Source organism: Leptidea sinapis, chromosome 31, assembly GCF_905404315.1.
Source record: "Leptidea sinapis chromosome 31, ilLepSina1.1, whole genome shotgun sequence".
Lineage (NCBI taxonomy): Eukaryota > Metazoa > Arthropoda > Insecta > Lepidoptera > Pieridae > Leptidea > Leptidea sinapis.
This window is the reverse complement of record NC_066295.1, coordinates 9,214,256-9,220,255: the sequence shown is the minus strand read 5'-3', so window position 1 is coordinate 9,220,255 and position 6,000 is coordinate 9,214,256.

Here is a 6,000-nt window from a genome sequence, read left to right as displayed (position 1 = left end):
AGGAGTATTGTACGCAGATAAATGCCACTTCTATTTATTGAACACTTTGAATGATAAGACCGTATATTTCTAATGAGAGTATTAATATAACATTCAATTTTAATTGTATTCAGTTAAATAACTAAATAATTTTGTTTTATGAGACAAAGTGACGCCTTGGTACCTAAGTGACATGCCATGTGCACAATGCAGTGCCGCTTAGGATTCGTAAACATCTTAAATTTTACTCGCTCGTCAATTTTAGACATGACTTGCTTGACTGCAGAAAAAGGTGCCACTTCGGTAATTTATCCGAAATGATGTGCAAAGAAGCAGAAAGATCAGCACTGGTAAGGAGCGTCCGTTGTGCATCAAATATTTTCTCAAAAAATGTGCATCTTACCTTACTTTAAGAGGTGAAAACTACAGTATAATCGTCCTCTGCGCTGTCAATTATATGGACAAGAATATTTGAATCGGTGAATGATGAAATAATAATGTAAATAACTTCTTAGGTTCGTTGTGTCACTGCCTTCATAACTATGGAAAAAAATGGGCAGGAGGACACAAGTCACAGTCGAAGGTTCGTAATGAGTATAGCAGTAGAGCTTCAGAATTACAAAGCTAACGGAGCACAGAGCAAGTCCAGGCTGAAATGCTACGGTCATGTTGTTGGAAACGAGGATCATGTCGTGCGGAAGCCTTTCATTGGCTACTATAGAGAGAAAGAGGAAGACCTCCGATCACCTGATAGATAAATGTCTAGAAAGACATGATAGAATTGGGTCTGGGAAGAGGACGCACAGGGACGGATAACGTAGAGTCGCATGATGGGAAAAGCTGACACCGTTTAGCGGGAAAAGGCGATTCCAATGAAAAACTACCCTCATAACTTTGCATACTTGTGACAAAAAACACTTGATCACGGATTTATATACTCAGAGGTATCTAACCTTCAGCTGAAAAAGGAATTTAAGGTCTACTCACCACATGAGTAAAACATGAAGTGAAGACATAACTTGCCCACTTGAGGTGCTTAAATGTGTGATGTTTCGATGCTAGAATAAACCTTTACAGTTTCATCATCTAAGTTAAGTTTGTGTGAAATTATCTTTAGTTGGAGAGCAATTTCACGAAACGATGTAAAACGAATACTTAAATGAAAAATGTAAGAAAAGTTATGTTCTTTTTAATTCAATCTACTCCGCTTATTTATAATTATTGAATATTAAAAATTGTTATTCATACAATACGTACCTATAAAGTACTTATTAATTTAAATAAATTATTATTCATTCTATTCAAATGTATTGCGATATTTCAACATTGCATTATAGTACATCTACATCAGTGGGAGGCTCCTTTGTACAGGATGCCGGCTACATTATGGGTACCACAACGGCGCCTATTTCTACCGTGAAGCAGTAATGTGTAAGCATTACTGTGTTACGGTCTAAAGGGCGCCGTAGCTAGTGAAATTACTGGGCAAATGAGACTTAACATCTTATCTCTCAAGTTGACGAGCACAGTTGTAGTGCCGCTCAGAATTATTAGGGCTTTTCAAGAATCCTGAGCGGCGCTGCATTGTAATGGGCAGGGCGTATAAATTACCATCAGCTGAACGTCTTACTCGTCTCGTCCCTTTTTTTCATAAAAAAAAATCTAATTATTAAAATTTTGTACATGTTCCATAATAAACCTTTAACATTATATAGAAAACACTAGGTCATGATAAAGGAAATGATAAAAACGTGTTTTATAAATTCTTCCCTGATTTAATCAAATCACTTAGGGAATCGATGCGATAAAAGAGATAGATATATAAAAAGAAATATAAAAAGGGTAACTATACTATTATCTCTCCATATTATTTACAAAATATTTTCAATTTTCTAGAAGGCTTGCTCACACGGCGTGATTTCTTTTTGCTTTTATTTTCACATATTTATTTAATAAAATATTATTTATTTGTTTATGTCGATATTTTTTAATCTGCAGGTGATCGTGATTAAGGTTAAAGTTAACAATCGTTTTATCGGTTCTCAATATTCGTAATTTTCGTACTACAAGGTTGTGAAACTTATGATTCAGTTTCATAAATAGATACAGACTAGGCTAATAATATGTATAGTATAAAGCATTCAAATTAATTTTTTTTTATTAAACTGTTATGCTGTCTGTACTTGACTGTCACAAGTCCGAGCTAATAAACATCACAGGTGGTTATGTATCTACTTCCAAATTAGAAGAGGAAATAACAGGCAAGTTTGGCCTTGTGCAACAATTGGGCACAATTGCTAACAAATTTTCGTTATGCGAGTATTCATTTGAATGGACCAATTGAACTTGAAAATTACAGGCTTATATTACATATGTTTGGCTATTAAGTTGTTTAAGGACCACATTAAGTGTTTACTTATCAGGTTTTAATATCTGAGGTAGTTAACATTTTTAATATTCATTAAAAGCTGTAAATATTTAAATTATGGACACATTAATTTTATGTTGTAACCAGGTTAATGGTTAACTTCGTTAATCGTAAGGATTCTGAACAAGCCTTGGTCTACACAATTTGATTTTTTTTTAAACTAAGTTGCCATTCGTCAGGTTCACTGATGCAGAGTCTTTCGTGAAGAACGCGTAACTATTTGTTATGTTTTAAAGTGATAGCCCTCATTTCTAGAATTAGCACACAAATAAAATTTTATGAACGATGTGGGCTCGAACCCACGACCTATCGCGTTCCGTGCGATTGCTGTTCCAACTGAGCTACCGTTCGAGTGACGTATCGTTTATAAAATCTTGTATGCCTTGTTCAACTCTCAGGTTGTGATTTGATCTACAGGATCTAATTTAAAGTTGACCTGCTTAACCCAAACATTTGCATATTAGGAAATTGACTGGAGATGTCGGTCTTGCAAATCTAAAGCTCAGTTTGAAGTGCACTGGCACGGAACGCGTGAGGTGGTGGGTTCGAGTCCCGCATCATTCATAAAATTTTGTTTTCAAATTCTAAACATGTAGCTATACACTATTAAGTCCTTCCCTAATAGGCTAGACACGCTTCTTTGATTCCACTGGTGGTGAAAGTGAGTACCCATAGGCGAAGGTGTCCAATTACCATCAGATGAATCACTCGCTCGCTTTAAGTCAAACATTCGCCAGGTTAATAACCATTGTTGCTCTATCGAGGATACCCATCTCCCGCACCCTTACCACCAAGGACGAGGATATTGTCTTCATTACTCCGTTGAAACCATCATCGAAACGTGTAGGGAAACCTGTTGTACCTAGGACAGCTTTTTAGATATCTATTTTTTATTTTTGTTTGACGAACTGTACTCAAACAATGTTTGCATATTTTGAAAGGTCAATTTTGAGTGTTCACCACCAAATCATCAAAAATGTATATTTCATACTTACAAGTGTACTATAATTAAAACAAAAAAAGGCCTAGGTAGTGCCAAGGTGTACAACAGGTTCCCCTACACTTAAAAGGACAGCTCAACGCTTTGATTGCACTGGTATTTCAAAACAGCAGTGTTGGTATCACTGTCTTACTATCAGCTAATCTGTACTTGGTTATATAGCTTGGTGTGAACGTACCACTAGTCTGGAGATTAAACGAACGAAACGTGCAAGAAGCACGGTAAAAAAAACAGCGCGTATTAGCCCCTGAAAGCCCTGACTAGTACAGTCCAATAAACTTTATTCAATTAGGCTTAAACTGAGCGCTATTGAATAGTTATTTTTTTTGAATTACTGAAACTACTAAATATATTATGTTCAGAAAAAGTAGATGGAGCTCGTCAGACTAACATACCAGAAACTCAACGGCTACTCTTTTCAATCAAATAGTTTTTTTTTAAATGTCTGTTATACGTAGGTCACACTAAAAGTTTAGCATAACTTAAAAAAACATGTTAAAACCAAAATATTATGTTTATTGCTTTTCAAAATACTCTCCTTAACATTTTAAACACTTTTTTATGTGATAGATAGATTTATGAAATGCCTTTTGTTGGATTTAAATTTTCCGAACATTTACAATTGTAATTTATATTTCTTTTTACACCATCCGAAAGTAGGTTTTTCAACGAACAAAAAGCTCCCAAACTTTTTGAAAAAAGCTGATATTTTGACGTCAGAATTTTCGATTGAAAATTACGGTGCTTTTTTGATATTAAGTTAAAATAAGGCGAAAAAATAAATATTTTAAATCAAATAAGTTACAGTGTATTTGGGACATAAGGTAAGTTTCACCAAATTTCGTGAAAAAAAAAAAAATTGTAAAAGATAAATAATAAACCAAAAACTTGGTTTTTTGAATTTTTCACCTAAATTTTGAGGTTATGTGAAAAAAGTGTATTAACAAAAGTTGTAATTCTCTTTATTACCTACAACTTTTCCGGTTAACTTTTTGCCATAGGACTTGTAGTTTTGCCGGAAATCGAGATAAACCGTTTTTTACCCTAAAACACCCCCCCTTTTCCACTTCCCGACCTCAGATCGCCCGTAATTTATTTTTCCCTTAATTTTTGTTATATTCTCGTCCTTTACCAATGGGTTTCATCCTACTGTATTTTTTTTTGTTTTCAAATATTATCGACCCTGGTCTATATAACCAAAATATCATGTTTATTGTTTTTCAAAACATGTTTTCTACGAGGCTGATTGAACGCTATCACTGCCTCTTCGGAATTGGTAAAAGTGAAACCTCTCATCAAACCTTTGATTTTGGGTAAAATACAGAAATCACATGGAGCTAGGTCGGGACTATGTGCAGGACCTATCCTGCTCCTTCCGAAAAAGTACTCGTCACCTATGACGAGTACTTTTTCGGAAGCAAAAATGACTTAGTTTTGTTGGCCCGTTCTCATTTCAAACACCCATTCACAAGATTGCCAATGTCATAAACAGCATTAGAATTTCCGTGGTCGTACTTCATTAGCATCTGTGAGCACCATTCTATGCGAGCCCGTTTCTGCTCCGCTGTCAGTTCATGAGGGATCCAACGACAACAAAGTTTCCGAACTTTCAATCCTTCGTTTAAAATTTTCTGAATTTGGCTCATACCAATTCAAATAGTCCTCGAATTGTCTCATAGGTAATCCGCGGATTTTCTTCAATTAGCCGCTTATCAGTAGCCACATTATTAACGTTGACGGCATTTGAAGGCCGCCCTTCACGAAATTCGTCATGTAAAGAAACCCGAGCTCTCTCAAATTCAGCAAACCATCGCCTCACGGTGCTCAATCAAGGTGCTTCTTTCCCAAAAGCATTTTGAAGACGAGTAGCACAGTCTTGCGGTGAGAGAGAACTTTTATGGCGTCCAACAAATACAGCACTCCTGTGATTCCTATAGTGTTGCAAGAAAGTACGGCGACAGTGACTACTAACTAATCTTGCACCATCAAGTGACTCGAATTAAATTGTATTTCTAAATAGGCTTATCTTAAAACGAAACGTCAACCTAAGGATTTTAATAGTTATTTATGCAACTGTTGTGTAATAAGGGGTATTAAAACACGAAAGTGGATTCATGTGATAATAGTATCACATGAGTGTTTTAATACCTAATTATCAACAGTTGCATACAAGACTTTATCTACACCCAGAATATGAATCCTCTAAAAGATTCTGGAACAGTTAGCTTACTGCTTACATTAAAACACCAGTCCTAGTAGTAACCTAATATTACATTACTGATTACATACAAATAAAATAAGTAATAATGAAACAATTATTTATTTTAGTAGTAATTTACATTTTGTATAGTGCAATAATTAAAATTCATTTGAATATAATGTTCTTTTGCAGCGTTTAAAATGAATCGCTCATTTTTTGTAAACAAAACAATAAAAATATCGAAGAAAAATGGAGGGGATTCGAATAACCTACTTTTTTTTACGGCTTGCGACGTTCTGGGAGTGTGGAGCGCGCGTAAACGAAAATGTTATTTTCTTGAAATTCATACAGATACCACGCATCGAGCAATAAGAATGTGGCTGTATGTTGAAA